We start from the raw sequence: 15,000 nt of genomic DNA on the forward strand, positions 1-15,000 counted from the left end.
CCACTCACTCGATCGCCATGTCTGTTTGCCACAGTTTTCCCGGTGGTGCCGCACCCGGGCTCGCCCCGGCTGACGCAGTTTTCGCGCCGCCCCGGCTGACGCGGTTTCGTGCCGCCCCGGCAGACGCGGTTTTCGCGCCGCCCCGGCTGACGCGGTTTTTGCGTCGCCCCGGCTGACACGGTTCGGACTTTGCACTTTTCGGCTGTGCCTGGCTGGCGGCCCACTCACTCGATCGCCATGTCTGTTTGCCACAGTTTTCCCGGTGGTGCCGCACCCGGGCTCGCCCCGGCTGACGCAGTTTTCGCGCCGCCCCGGCTGACGCGGTTTCGTGCCGCCCCGGCAGACGCGGTTTTCGCGCCGCCCCGGCTGACGCGGTTTCGTGCCGCCCCGGCAGACGCAGTTCGGACTTAGCACTTTTCGGCTGTGCCTGGCTGGCGGCCCACTCACTCGATCGCCATGTCTGTTTGCCACAGTTTTCCCGGTGGTGCCGCACCCGGGCTCGCCCCGGCTGACGCAGTTTTCGCGCCGCCCCGGCTGACGCGGTTTCGTGCCGCCCCGGCAGACGCGGTTTTCGCGCCGCCCCGGCTGACGCGGTTTCGTGCCGCCCCGGCAGACGCAGTTCGGACTTAGCACTTTTCGGCTGTGCCTGGCTGGCGGCCCACTCACTCAATCGCCATGTCTGTTTGCCACAGTTTTCCCGGTGGTGCCGCACCCGGGCTCGCCCCGGCTGACGCAGTTTTCGCGCCGCCCCGGCTGACGCGGTTTCGTGCCGCCCCGGCAGACGCGGTTTTCGCGCCGCCCCGGCTGACGCGGTTTCGTGCCGCCCCGGCAGACGCAGTTCGGACTTAGCACTTTTCGGCTGTGCCTGGCTGGCGGCCCACTCACTCGATCGCCATGTCTGTTTGCCACAGTTTTCCCGGTGGTGCCGCACCCGGGCTCGCCCCGGCAGACGCGTTTTTTTTTTTCTTTCGCCCCGGCTGACGCAGTTTTCGCGCCGCCCCGGCTGACGCGGTTTCGTGCCGCCCCGGCAGACGCGGTTTTTTGCGCCGCCCCGGCTGACGCGGTTTTTGCCGCCCCGGCTGACGCAGTTCGGACTTAGCACTTTTCGGCTGTGCCTGGCTGGCGGCCCACTCACTCGATCGCCATGTCTGTTTGCCACAGTTTTCCCGGTGGTGCCGCACCCGGGCTCGCCCCGGCTGACGCAGTTTTCGCGCCGCCCCGGCTGACGCGGTTTCGTGCCGCCCCGGCAGACGCGGTTTTCGCGCCGCCCCGGCTGACGCGGTTTCGTGCCGCCCCGGCAGACGCAGTTCGGACTTAGCACTTTTCGGCTGTGCCTGGCTGGCGGCCCACTCACTCAATCGCCATGTCTGTTTGCCACAGTTTTCCCGGTGGTGCCGCACCCGGGCTCGCCCCGGCTGATGCAGTTTTCGCGCCGCCCCGGCTGACGCGGTTTCGTGCCGCCCCGGCAGACGCGGTTTTCGCGCCGCCCCGGCTGACGCGGTTTCGTGCCGCCCCGGCAGACGCAGTTCGGACTTAGCACTTTTCGGCTGTGCCTGGCTGGCGGCCCACTCACTCGATCGCCATGTCTGTTTGCCACAGTTTTCCCGGTGGTGCCGCACCCGGGCTCGCCCCGGCAGACGCGTTTTTTTTTTCTTTCGCCCCGGCTGACGCAGTTTTCGCGCCGCCCCGGCTGACGCGGTTTCGTGCCGCCCCGGCAGACGCGGTTTTTTGCGCCGCCCCGGCTGACGCGGTTTTTGCCGCCCCGGCTGACGCAGTTCGGACTTAGCACTTTTCGGCTGTGCCTGGCTGGCGGCCCACTCACTCGATCGCCATGTCTGTTTGCCACAGTTTTCCCGGTGGTGCCGCACCCGGGCTCGCCCCGGCTGACGCAGTTTTCGCGCCGCCCCGGCTGACGCGGTTTCGTGCCGCCCCGGCAGACGCGGTTTTCGCGCCGCCCCGGCTGACGCGGTTTCGTGCCGCCCCGGCAGACGCAGTTCGGACTTAGCACTTTTCGGCTGTGCCTGGCTGGCGGCCCACTCACTCGATCGCCATGTCTGTTTGCCACAGTTTTCCCGGTGGTGCCGCACCCGGGCTCGCCCCGGCTGACGCAGTTTTCGCGCCGCCCCGGCTGACGCGGTTTCGTGCCGCCCCGGCAGACGCGGTTTTCGCGCCGCCCCGGCTGACGCGGTTTCGTGCCGCCCCGGCAGACGCAGTTCGGACTTAGCACTTTTCGGCTGTGCCTGGCTGGCGGCCCACTCACTCGATCGCCATGTCTGTTTGCCACAGTTTTCCCGGTGGTGCCGCACCCGGGCTCGCCCCGGCAGACGCGTTTTTTTTTTTCTTTCGCCCCGGCTGACGCAGTTTTCGCGCCGCCCCGGCTGACGCGGTTTCGTGCCGCCCCGGCAGACGCGGTTTTTTTGCACCGCCCCGGCTGACGCGGTTTTTGCCGCCCCGGCTGACGCAGTTCGGACTTGGCACTTTTTGGCTGAGCCTGGCTGGTGGCCCACTCACTCGATCGCCATGTCTGTTAGCCACAGTTTTCCCGGTGGTGCCGCACCCGGGCTCGCCCCGGCTGACGCAGTTTTCGCGCCGCCCCGGCAGACGCGGTTTTCGCGCCGCCCCGGCTGACGCGGTTTTTGCCGCCCCGGCTGACGCAGTTCGGACTTGGCACTTTTTGGGCTGAGCCTGGCTGGCGGCCCACTCACTCGATCGCCATGTCTGTTTGCCACAGTCTTCCCGGTGGTGCCGCACCCGGGCTCGCCCCGGCAGACGCGTTTTTTTTTTCTTTCGCCCCGGCAGACGTGGTTCCCCCCCCCCCTTTTCGCTCGCCCCGGCTGACGAGGTTTTCGCGCCGCCCCGGCTGACGCAGTTTTCGCGCCGCCCCGGCTGACGCGGTTTCGTGCCGCCCCGGCTGACGCGGTTTTCGCGCCGCCCCGGCTGACGCGGTTTTTGCGTCGCCCCGGCTGACACGGTTCGGACTTTGCACTTTTCGGCTGTGCCTGGCTGGCGGCCCACTCACTCGATCGCCATGTCTGTTTGCCACAGTTTTCCCGGTGGTGCCGCACCCGGGCTCGCCCCGGCTGACGCAGTTTTCGCGCCGCCCCGGCTGACGCGGTTTCGTGCCGCCCCGGCAGACGCGGTTTTCGCGCCGCCCCGGCTGACGCGGTTTCGTGCCGCCCCGGCAGACGCAGTTCGGACTTAGCACTTTTCGGCTGTGCCTGGCTGGCGGCCCACTCACTCGATCGCCATGTCTGTTTGCCACAGTTTTCCCGGTGGTGCCGCACCCGGGCTCGCCCCGGCTGACGCAGTTTTCGCGCCGCCCCGGCTGACGCGGTTTCGTGCCGCCCCGGCAGACGCGGTTTTCGCGCCGCCCCGGCTGACGCGGTTTCGTGCCGCCCCGGCAGACGCAGTTCGGACTTAGCACTTTTCGGCTGTGCCTGGCTGGCGGCCCACTCACTCGATCGCCATGTCTGTTTGCCACAGTTTTCCCGGTGGTGCCGCACCCGGGCTCGCCCCGGCAGACGCGTTTTTTTTTTTTTCTTTCGCCCCGGCTGACGCAGTTTTCGCGCCGCCCCGGCTGACGCGGTTTCGTGCCGCCCCGGCAGACGCGGTTTTTTGCGCCGCCCCGGCTGACGCGGTTTTTGCCGCCCCGGCTGACGCAGTTCGGACTTAGCACTTTTCGGCTGTGCCTGGCTGGCGGCCCACTCACTCGATCGCCATGTCTGTTTGCCACAGTTTTCCCGGTGGTGCCGCACCCGGGCTCGCCCCGGCTGACGCAGTTTTCGCGCCGCCCCGGCTGACGCGGTTTCGTGCCGCCCCGGCAGACGCGGTTTTCGCGCCGCCCCGGCTGACGCGGTTTCGTGCCGCCCCGGCAGACGCAGTTCGGACTTAGCACTTTTCGGCTGTGCCTGGCTGGCGGCCCACTCACTCGATCGCCATGTCTGTTTGCCACAGTTTTCCCGGTGGTGCCGCACCCGGGCTCGCCCCGGCTGACGCAGTTTTCGCGCCGCCCCGGCTGACGCGGTTTCGTGCCGCCCCGGCAGACGCGGTTTTCGCGCCGCCCCGGCTGACGCGGTTTCGTGCCGCCCCGGCAGACGCAGTTCGGACTTAGCACTTTTCGGCTGTGCCTGGCTGGCGGCCCACTCACTCGATCGCCATGTCTGTTTGCCACAGTTTTCCCGGTGGTGCCGCACCCGGGCTCGCCCCGGCAGACGCAGTTTTCGCGCCGCCCCGGCAGACGCGGTTTTCGCGCCGCCCCGGCTGACGCGGTTTTTGCCGCCCCGGCTGACGCAGTTCGGACTTGGCACTTTTTGGGCTGAGCCTGGCTGGCGGCCCACTCACTCGATCGCCATGTCTGTTTGCCACAGTCTTCCCGGTGGTGCCGCACCCGGGCTCGCCCCGGCAGACGCGTTTTTTTTTCTTTCGCCCCGGCAGACGTGGTTCCCCCCCCCCTTTTCGCTCGCCCCGGCTGACGAGGTTTTCGCGCCGCCCCGGCTGACGCAGTTTTCGCGCCGCCCCGGCTGACGCGGTTTCGTGCCGCCCCGGCTGACGCGGTTTTCGCGCCGCCCCGGCTGACGCGGTTTTTGCGTCGCCCCGGCTGACACGGTTCGGACTTTGCACTTTTCGGCTGTGCCTGGCTGGCGGCCCACTCACTCGATCGCCATGTCTGTTTGCCACAGTTTTCCCGGTGGTGCCGCACCCGGGCTTGCCCCGGCAGACGCGTTTTTTTTTTTCTTTTCGCCCCGGCTGACGCAGTTTTCGCCCCGCCCCGGCTGACGCGGTTTCGTGCCGCCCCGGCAGACGCGGTTTTTTGCGCCGCCCCGGCTGACGCGGTTTTTGCCGCCCCGGCTGACGCAGTTCGGACTTTGCACTTTTTGGCTGAGCCTGGCTGGCGGCCCACTCACTCGATCGCCATGTCTGTTTGCCACAGTTTTCCCGGTGGTGCCGCACCCGGGCTCGCCCCGGCAGACGCGTTTTTTTTTTTCCTTCGCCCCGGCAGACGTGGTTCCCCCCCCCCCCCTCCGTCTTTCTTTTTGTTTTTTTTTTCGCCGCGGCTGAAGTGGATTTTTCGGTGCCTCGACGCCCCGGTAGTCGCGGTTTTTCCGTTTCCGCACGGCCCCGGCTGACGCTGCTCGGTCACAGTCGCCTTTTGTGAGGATTGCAGACTTCTTGAGCGCGGGTGTTTTTTTTTTGTTGTTGTTGTTGTTTTATTACGCATTCGCTCCAGCAGACGCTGTTTAGACTTTTTGTTTCCTCTTTTATCCTGCGACGAGGTGACGAGGTTTATTCGGTGCCCCGCCGCCCCGGCTGAAGTGATTTTTCCTGTCCCGTGCCGCCCCGGCTGACGCGGTTGGGACTTCGCGTTTGTTCGGCCGCCACGGGTTTTGGCGCACTCGCTCGGTTGCTTGTTGTTGCCACTTGTTGCGAACCCAGGTTTCTTGAGCGAGCGCGGGCGTTTTTTCTTCCTTTCTTTCTTTGTTCTATGTGTTAGCGAATCGGCCTTTAATATCACACGAGGACTCACAACCAACAATTTTTAGTTTGAAGTGTAAAAAATCTGCAGGTGTTGACGTAACTGACTTGCCCCGTACCCTTGAGTACATCCATGAAGTTCTCGTAGTACTACTAAATCGCATTATTCCAAGTGGAGAAATTCCCATAAACTTGCAAACCTCTACACGAAAATCGGTGCGCGTGATAAAGTTGAAAATTATCGTCCGATATCAAATGTGCCTTCTATAACACAAATTCTAGGAAAAAAAAAAAAAAACACTTGTTCGCCGTTCTCTGCGCCGTGACTGGCAGCACTCCGGCGAAGCGAAACGGGGTCGATTCGAGCACGATATCGGCGTCTTTCGACGTGCTCGCCGGCGACCGTCGCACGAGTACGTCGCACGAGCGCGTCTGCCGGGGCGCCGTTTGCGAAGCCGACGCAAAAGTGGGAACCGCCGCTCGGATGATCGCCGCTTTCGGCAGAGTGAGTGTTGGCACTCCGGGGAAGCGAAACAGCGTGAATGCGCCCACGAAATCGGCGTATTTTGAAGTGCCCGCCGGCGACCGTCGCACGAGTACGGTAAACCGCGTCAGCCGGGGCGTAGTTCGGGACGCCGACGAAAAAGTGGGAAGCGCAACTCGGATCTTCGCCGTTTTTGCAGGAGTGAGTGGCGGCCCTCCTGCGAGACCAAGAAGCATCGATTCGTGCACGAATTCGGCGCCTTTCGACGTGATCGCCGGCGACCGTCGCTCGAGTAGGGCAAACCGCGTCTGCCGGGGCGGGCTTCGGGACGCCGATGCGAAAGTGGGAAACGCTGCTCGGATGTTCGCCGTTTTTGGCCGAGTGAGTGCTGGCACTCGGGCGAAGCCAAACGGGGCCGATTACGGCACGATATCGGCGTCTTTCGACGTGCCCGGCGGCGACCGTCGCACGAGTACGGTAAACCGCGTCAGCCCGGGCGGAGTTCGGGACGCCGATGCGAAAGTGGAGAACGCCGCTCGGATCTTCGCCGTTTTTGGAGGAGTGAGTGGCGGCACTCCGGAGAAGCCAAGGAGCGCCAATTAGCGCACGATATCGGCGTCTTTCGACGCGCTCGCCGGCGACCGTCGAACGAGTAGGGCAAACCGCGTCTGCCGGGGCGGGGTTTACGACGCCGACGCAAAAGTGGGAACCGCCGCTCGGATGTTGGCCGTTTTTGGCAGAGTGAGTGCTGGCACACCGGCGACGCGAAAGAGCGCGAAAGCGCCCACGAAAGTGGCGTATTTGGACGTGCTTGACGGCGACCGCTGCAGGAGTACGAAAAACCACGTCAGCCGGGGCGAGCGACCCACGGCGGTCTGGGTGCTTATCGCTGCTATTATAGGGGCACCCCGGCAGACGCAGAAAAAAAAAATTTTTTTTCGACCTTCTTTTTTGCTGGTCGAGCTCGGGTAACCCAGGTCGCAATGGGAGCCGCGCACGAAAGCGGCGTCGCGAGACGCGTTCGCGGTCGCTAGTCGCACGAGCTCGGCAACCGCGTCAGCCGGCGCGGAGTTCGGGATGCCGACGGCTAAGTGGGTACCGCTGCTCGGATGTTCGCCGTTTTTGGCCGAGTGAGTGCTGGCACTCCGGCGAAGCGAAACGGGGCCGATTCGGGCACGATATCGGCGTATTTCGACGTGCTCGCCGGCGACCGTCGCACGAGTACGGCAAAGCGCGTCTGCCGGGGCGAGGTTTGCGATGCCGACGAAAAAGTGGGAAGCGCCGCTCGGATCTTCGCCGTTTTTGCAGGAGTGAGTGGCGGCCCTCCTGCGAGACCAAGAAGCATCGACTCGCGCACGATATCGGTGTCTTTCGACGTGCCCGCCGGCCACCGCCGCACGAGTACGGCAAACCGCGTATGCCGGGGCGGGGTTGGCGACGCCGACGCAAAAGTGGGAACCGCCACTAGGATGTTCGCCGTTTTTGGCAGAGTGAGTGCTGGCACACCGGCGACGCGAAAGAGCGCGAAAGCGCCCACGAAAGTGGCGTATTTGGACGTGCTTGACGGCGACCGCTGCAGGAGTACGAAAAACCACGTCAGCCGGGGCGAGCGACCCACGGCGGTCTGGGTGCTTATCGCTGCTATTATAGGGGCACCCCGGCAGACGCAGAAAAAAAAAATTTTTTTTCGACCTTCTTTTTTGCTGGTCGAGCTCGGGTAACCCAGGTCGCAATGGGAGCCGCGCACGAAAGCGGCGTCGCGAGACGCGTTCGCGGTCGCTAGTCGCACGAGCTCGGCAACCGCGTCAGCCGGCGCGGAGTTCGGGATGCCGACGGCTAAGTGGGTACCGCTGCTCGGATGTTCGCCGTTTTTGGCCGAGTGAGTGCTGGCACTCCGGCGAAGCGAAACGGGGCCGATTCGGGCACGATATCGGCGTATTTCGACGTGCTCGCCGGCGACCGTCGCACGAGTACGGCAAAGCGCGTCTGCCGGGGCGAGGTTTGCGATGCCGACGAAAAAGTGGGAAGCGCCGCTCGGATCTTCGCCGTTTTTGCAGGAGTGAGTGGCGGCCCTCCTGCGAGACCAAGAAGCATCGACTCGCGCACGATATCGGTGTCTTTCGACGTGCCCGCCGGCCACCGCCGCACGAGTACGGCAAACCGCGTATGCCGGGGCGGGGTTGGCGACGCCGACGCAAAAGTGGGAACCGCCACTAGGATGTTCGCCGTTTTTGGCAGAGTGAGTGCTGGCACTCCGGCGAAGCGAAAGAGCGCGAATGCGCCCACGAAAGTGGCGTGTTTGGACGTGCTTGACGACGACCACCGCAGGAAAACGAAAAACCACGTCAGCCGGGGCGAGCGACCCATGGCGGTCTGGGTGCTTATCGCTGCTATTATAGGGGCACCCCGGCAGACGCAAAAAAAAAAAAAATTTTTTTTCGACATTCTTTCTTGCTCGTCGACCTCGGGTGACCCAGGTCGCAGTGGGAGCCGCGCACGAAAGCGGCGTCGCGAGACGGCTTCGCGGTCGCTAGTCGCACGAGCTCGGCAACCGCGTCTGCCGGGGCGGAGTTCGGGACGCCGACGGCTAAGTGGGAACCGCCGCTCGGATGTTCGCCGTTTGTGGCCGAGTGAGTGCTGGCACTCCGGCGAAGCCAAACGGGGCCGATTCCGGCACGATATCGGCGTCTTTCTACGTGCTCGCCGGCGACCGTCGCACGAGTACGGCAAAGTGCGTCTGCCGGGGCGGGGTTTGCGACGCGTACGCAATAGTGAGAACCGTCGCTCGGATGTTCGTCGTCTTTCGCCGAGCCAGTGCTGGCACTCCGGCGAAGCCGAACGGAGCCGATTCGGGCACGATATCGGCGTCTTTCCACGTGCTCGCCGGCGACCGTCGCACGAGTACGGTAAACCGCGTCAGCCGGGGCGGAGTTCGGGACGCCGATGCGAAAGTGGGAAGCGCCGCTCGGATCTTCGCCGTTTTTGGAGGAGTCAGTGGCGGCACTCCGGTGAAGCCAAGGTGCGCCAATTCGCGCACGATATCGGCGTCTTTCGACGTGCCCGCCGGCCACCGTCGCACGAGTACGGCAAACCTCGTCTGCCGGGGCGGGGTTTGCGACGCCGACGCAAAAGTGGGAACCGCCGCTCGGATGTTCGCCGTTTTTGGCAGAGTGAGTGCTGGCACTCCGGCGAAGCGAAAGAGCGTGAATGCGCCCACGAAAGTAGCGTATTTGGACGTGCTTGACGGCGACCGCCGCAGGAGTACGAAAAACCACGTCAGCCGGGGCGAGCGACCCACGGCGGTCTGGGTGCTTATCGCTGCTATTATAGGGGCACCCCGGCAGACGCAGAAAGAAAAAAAAAAAAAATGGGGACATGGCGTGCGTCACCGTGCGGCTTCGCAGCGTTGCCGAAGTCGCCGAGCCCTTCGACTGAGCCGAACGGCGGACAGGGAACGTTGGTCGGCCGTTCTAACCTGTCGGTGCCACGCCGAGACGTCGTTAAGGAAAACCGCGTCGTGGGCCTCTACGACGCCGTCGAGTCGTTGTACGTTTGGTGTCCAGCGTGTCGGCGGCGAGTAGCGGACACGTCGTTCACGACTTCGGTCTTTCGCAGTCGACGCGAACTTGCGGAGAGTCGTGGTGCCTCACGTTTTCGGCAGAAACCGCGGCGGAATTTTCCCGTGCGTGCGCGCACGACCTCGGTGCTGTGCCGTCAGCGTAGTGTTGCACAAACTCGTGGCCTACCCAAGGTGCGGTACGTTTGCGGCCGTATCCTCGGTGGGAATTTCGTGAGTAGGGTCGCAAATTCTACGACCTCGGCGGGTTTGAGAGCGACGTAGACTTGTGGCACGCTCAACGTGCCACACGTTTCGGGGCACACCCGCGGTGAAATTTTCTCGAGTACGCTCGTATTAGTGCCCAAGGAGGTCTGGGTACTTATCGCTGCTATTATGTGGGGGTTCTCGTGAGCGGCGTACGCGAAAGCGACCGGGTGTCTGATATGCGGCGGGCTTCGGCCTCGTCAAGCGTGTCCTCGGGTCTGCTCCAGGGGAATCCACGGCAGTCGTCTGCAGCCTCATCCGCTTGATGCGTTAGGGGCTGGTTGTCGGACGGTGCCGTTTTACCACGATATCGAGGTGTGTTCCGTGTCGTCCTCGGGCGATTCAGATGCGAAAGCGCCGAAGACGCGGGCGTGACCCGTCGTCTGGCGGCTTTGCAGTCTCGGCTCCGTTGCTAGTTCCGGCCGGTCCACCGACAGTGCAGCGGGCTTGGGCAACCCGCACGGCGCGACCGAGTCGATGCAACGAAAAAGAGCGAGCATGAACGTGCTTCTTGCCGCACGGCTCCCACTCGTCTTTCGGGAAGGTTGTGCCGTAGCGAGCTCGAACGCCGTCATCTCGGAGTGCAAAATAAGCGTGTTGGGGCGCCTGAAGGTGGCCTCCGCCGCACACAGACTGCGTCCGGCCCGCCGAAGGCGAGGACGGACGCGCAGTCGAACGATTACCTGGTTGATCCTGCCAGTAATCATATGCTTGTCTCAAAGATTAAGCCATGCATGTCTAAGTACATGCCGAAATAAGGCGAAACCGCGAATGGCTCATTAAATCAGTTATGGTTCCTTAGATCGTTTCTTCCTACTTGGATAACTGTGGCAATTCTAGAGCTAATACATGCAGTGAGCCTGGAGCCCTTTGGGTAACGGGTGCTTTTATTAGACCAAGATCGATCGGGTTTCGGCCCGTATTGTGTGGTGACTCTGGATAACTTTGTGCTGATCGCATGGCCACGAGCCGGCGACGTTTCTTTCAAGTGTCTGCCTTATCAACTTTCGATGGTAGGTTACTTGCTTACCATGGTTGTTACGGGTAACGGAGAATCAGGGTTCGATTCCGGAGAGGGAGCCTGAGAAACGGCTACCACATCCAAGGAAGGCAGCAGGCGCGCAAATTACCCACTCCCGGCACGGGGAGGTAGTGACGAAAAATAACAATACGGGACTCTTTTGAGGCCCCGTAATTGAAATGAGTACACTCTAAATCCTTTAACGAGGATCAATTGGAGGGCAAGTCTGGTGCCAGCAGCCGCGGTAATTCCAGCTCCAATAGCGTATACTAAAGCTGCTGCGGTTAAAAAGCTCGTAGTTGGATCTCAGTTCCAGACGAGTAGTGCATCTACCCGATGCGACGGCTCGGACTGAACATCATGCCGGTTCTTTCTTGGTGCACTTCATTGTGTGCCTCGAGATGGCCGGTGCTTTTACTTTGAAAAAATTAGAGTGCTCAACGCAGGCGAGTCGCCTGAATAAACTTGCATGGAATAATAGAACAAGACCTCGTTTCTGTTCTGTTGGTTTTTGGAATACGAGGTAATGATTAAGAGGGACGGACGGGGGCATTCGTATTGCGGCGCTAGAGGTGAAATTCTTGGACCGTCGCAAGACGAACTACTGCGAAAGCATTTGCCAAGAATGTTTTCATTGATCAAGAACGAAAGTCAGAGGTTCGAAGGCGATCAGATACCGCCCTAGTTCTGACCATAAACGATGCCAACCAGCGATCCGCCTGAGTTACTCAAATGACTCGGCGGGCAGCTTCCGGGAAACCAAAGTATTTGGGTTCCGGGGGAAGTATGGTTCCAAAGCTGAAACTTAAAGGAATTGACGGAAGGGCACCACCAGGAGTGGAGCCTGCGGCTTAATTTGACTCAACACGGGAAAACTTACCCGGCCCGGACACTGGGAGGATTGACAGATTGAGAGCTCTTTCTTGATTCGGTGGATGGTGGTGCATGGCCGTTCTTAGTTGGTGGAGCGATTTGTCTGGTTAATTCCGATAACGAACGAGACTCTAGCCTATTAAATAGGTGCGGGGTTCCCAGCACCTTACAACCTTCTTAGAGGGACAAGCGGCTCCTAGCCGCACGAAACAGAGCAATAACAGGTCTGTGATGCCCTTAGATGTCCGGGGCCGCACGCGCGCTACACTGAAGGAAGCAGCGTGTCTTTATCCCTGTCTGAAAAGACTGGGTAACCCGTGGAACTTCTTTCGTGATTGGGATAGGGGCTTGCAATTGTTCCCCTTGAACGAGGAATTCCCAGTAAGCGCGAGTCATAAGCTCGCGTTGATTACGTCCCTGCCCTTTGTACACACCGCCCGTCGCTACTACCGATTGAATGATTTAGTGAGGTCTTCGGACCGATGTCCGGCGCGGCCTTTCGGTTGCGCCGGTCTGTTGGAAAGATGACCAAACTTGATCATTTAGAGGAAGTAAAAGTCGTAACAAGGTTTCCGTAGGTGAACCTGCGGAAGGATCATTAACGGATTGTGAAGGGTGAGCGCCTCAGCTGCGTCTGCGCCCGACACTTTCTGCCGCTGACCCCGTTTGGACGCGGGGTCGGCTTTTCCCCACGGGGCTGCCTGAATGTGGAGCGGCACCCCGTGACAAATTGTTGCGCCCAGCGGACGCCAACACCGCGACCTTGGACGGTCGGCCAGGTGGCGGACGCGGGTACAAACGGCGCAACGCACTCATAGGTCGGCTTTCGACCCGCCACTGCACCGTGGCTCGAAGCGCTCGAAATGCGCGACCCGACCGCTGCGGGACCGCCTAGTACTGTAAACAGGAGCGGCGGAGCGCGAACGGCGAGTCGTGGTTACGTCGGTAGAAGGCGAGGCTGCGCGTTCCCGAAACGCCAGCCGAGTGCCCTCCCGACCGTTCGAGCGTGCAAGAACGAGACCCGACAATCGCGCGGCGACTGCCAAGTACGAGAGGAACGGCACAAGCGTCGGCGGTCGGTCAAGGAACTGGCGATGTGACGGGTCCGCTGTGCACCAGTGCATACCGTCCCGCCGTCCGCGGCAAGCGCCTCCGCGTCCTCGGGTGACGGAGGCTGCCGGTCGGTTCTTGCAGGCGAGGGATCTCGCTGGCACCGGTTCGCGTTGACGCGCGGCCGGTCATGGCACGGCGATGCGACGGCCGAGGTGCGCAGTACTCGATGGAGGAACCGCACGCTCCGATGACCGTCCCGCCCTCCGCGGCGTATGCGTACCGACCGTAATGGTTGCAGCAGCGCCGGCCGGCTTTTGAATTCGCCACACGAAACACGGTGCGAGATCGCGGTTAGGGGAGCGTCGACGTTGCCAGGCGTTTTGCTTGCTGCCGAGGGAAAGGCGGCACGGCCACGTCGCGCTCGTCGCGATTAGCGGGTCTGCGCGCTTTGGGAAGGTGCCGCAACGACTTGCCGAAAGAGGAAGCACGGAAGAACGAGGGACTTGGACGTCCCGACAATTGAACGCACTTGCGGCCAGGCCCTTGCTGGCTTCGTTCTTCCGCCTCGAGTAGGCTCGTACGCGGCTCCGGCGCCGAAAGTGGTCCTTGGCACCGACTTCGGTGGACGTGGGAAGTGCCGCGCAAGTACGGCGCGCCTGGCTCCACCTGTTGGCTAAAGTAGGCAGCCGGATCGGCATTTTGGTGTGCGGTGGCAAACCGTGGATGCGAAAAAAGCTTGTGCGATTTCGTGGAACAAAAAGCGGGGGTCCCCCTTTTTATGCGGAGGAGACCGACCCGCCTGCCGTGGTGAACCGCGACGCCACGGTAAAAACGGGAGAGGCTTGTCGATGGGACCGTGCATCCCGCGCTCCACGGAGGCCGGGAGGCGGCCGCCCGAGGAAATGTGTAGCCGTCGAGGCCCGCATCTGCGTGCACTCTTATCCAAATGGGTGTACCGCAGGCATTTTCTGGTTAGGCGGGCCAATGAGAGCGAGCACACAACGATACCTACGGGTCCGGCTTGGAGAACCGGCTTCGACGCCTCCCGAGTATTTATAGAGGGGTGGACCACGAAAGCACTCGCAAGTAGCGAAAGCGAAACGCCGTCCGAAACACACCGTTTGCTCGATTTGCGGCAGCCGAAAAAGGCGCGGCAGAGTTTTGGAGTCCAAGCGTGCGCTGAAAAGCGCCCTTCTTGGCCACTGTTTGGCCGAGTGCCAGAAACGTTTGGTTTTGACTGTACGGAATTGAACAAACACTTTTTCACGACTCTAAGCGGTGGATCACTCGGTTCTCGGGTCGATGAAGAACGCAGCCAGCTGCGAGACTTGGTGTGAATTGCAGGACACACTGAGCACTGATTCTTTGAACGCACATTGCGGCCTTGGGTCTTCCCTTGGCTTCGTCTGTCTGAGGGTCGGATCACATATCAAGAGAGCCTTCGGCGCACAAGGGAACGTGAGCCGTCGACTCGTTTTGACCGCGTCGGCAACACGGACAGCACGCTGAACACCTCACAGCGAGCGCCAACAGCGGCCACTCAAGGGCGAGACGGTGGCGACCGTCGTGCCAGAGCCCAACCGAAACGGGGGCGACCGACTGCATTGAGGATGTGGCACCTCGTTGAGACCGCCGCAGGACTTCGAGTCGGAAGGAAGCCTGCAGGGAAAGTGCGGTCGAGGTTGCGTACTCCTCTCTGCGACCGGGCGCGCAAGAGCTGCGAGAGCCACGGACGCGCAACTTTAACGCACGGTAAACACGAGGAGCGAAAGCCGGCCAGCAAAGCTTCTCCAGCCGTGCGCAAAGTGCGCGAGATCGCAGCCTTGCGTTGCGCTTGTTGCCCTCGAAGTAAGCAGGGTGTCCCGTAGACCGGGCGCTCGAACACGCTGCGGGGCCGTGCCTCCTCCAGGCTTTGCCGCGCGAACAGGGAACGTTCGCGCGCAAAGCGCAGGGAGGTGAGGAGGCTGCGCCCGACGTTTGCGGTTCGCTGCGTACGCGGTTGATGCGGAGAGCACGGCGCGACGACTTGCCGCGAAGCGGAAAAAGTCTCCCGCACGAGTTGGCGAAACGTTGGCGAAGCTTAAGGCGTTCTCGTCGTAGTCCGCCGTCGGTCTAAGTGCTTCGCAGTTCCCGTCCCGTTCAAAAAACTGGGCCACTCCAGTTGGGGCGGGGGCGACGCTACACGAGACGATGCCTCTCGCCAGGCTGCGTGGCTGCCCTTGCGGCGGCGGCGACTGGCCTCGGCGGTGTTTGGGCTTTCGACACGGTCGTTTA

General features: G+C 62.4%; 2 non-coding genes across 2 annotated transcripts; both read left to right on the top strand.

The window, feature by feature from the left end:
• The first annotated feature begins 10,459 nt into the window (after window positions 1-10,459).
• Window positions 10,460-12,274, top strand: LOC142795046 (small subunit ribosomal RNA). Its single transcript, XR_012892718.1, has one exon. It is a non-coding gene; the product is annotated as a small subunit ribosomal RNA (ribosomal RNA).
• Window positions 12,275-13,993: 1,719 nt separating this feature from the next.
• On the top strand, window positions 13,994-14,146 carry LOC142795044 (5.8S ribosomal RNA). The gene has a single exon (XR_012892716.1). It is a non-coding gene; the product is annotated as a 5.8S ribosomal RNA (ribosomal RNA).
• The last annotated feature ends 854 nt before the right edge of the window (window positions 14,147-15,000 follow it).

Source organism: Rhipicephalus microplus, unplaced genomic scaffold (assembly GCF_043290135.1).
Source record: "Rhipicephalus microplus isolate Deutch F79 unplaced genomic scaffold, USDA_Rmic scaffold_535, whole genome shotgun sequence".
Classification (NCBI taxonomy): Eukaryota; Metazoa; Arthropoda; class Arachnida; order Ixodida; family Ixodidae; genus Rhipicephalus; species Rhipicephalus microplus.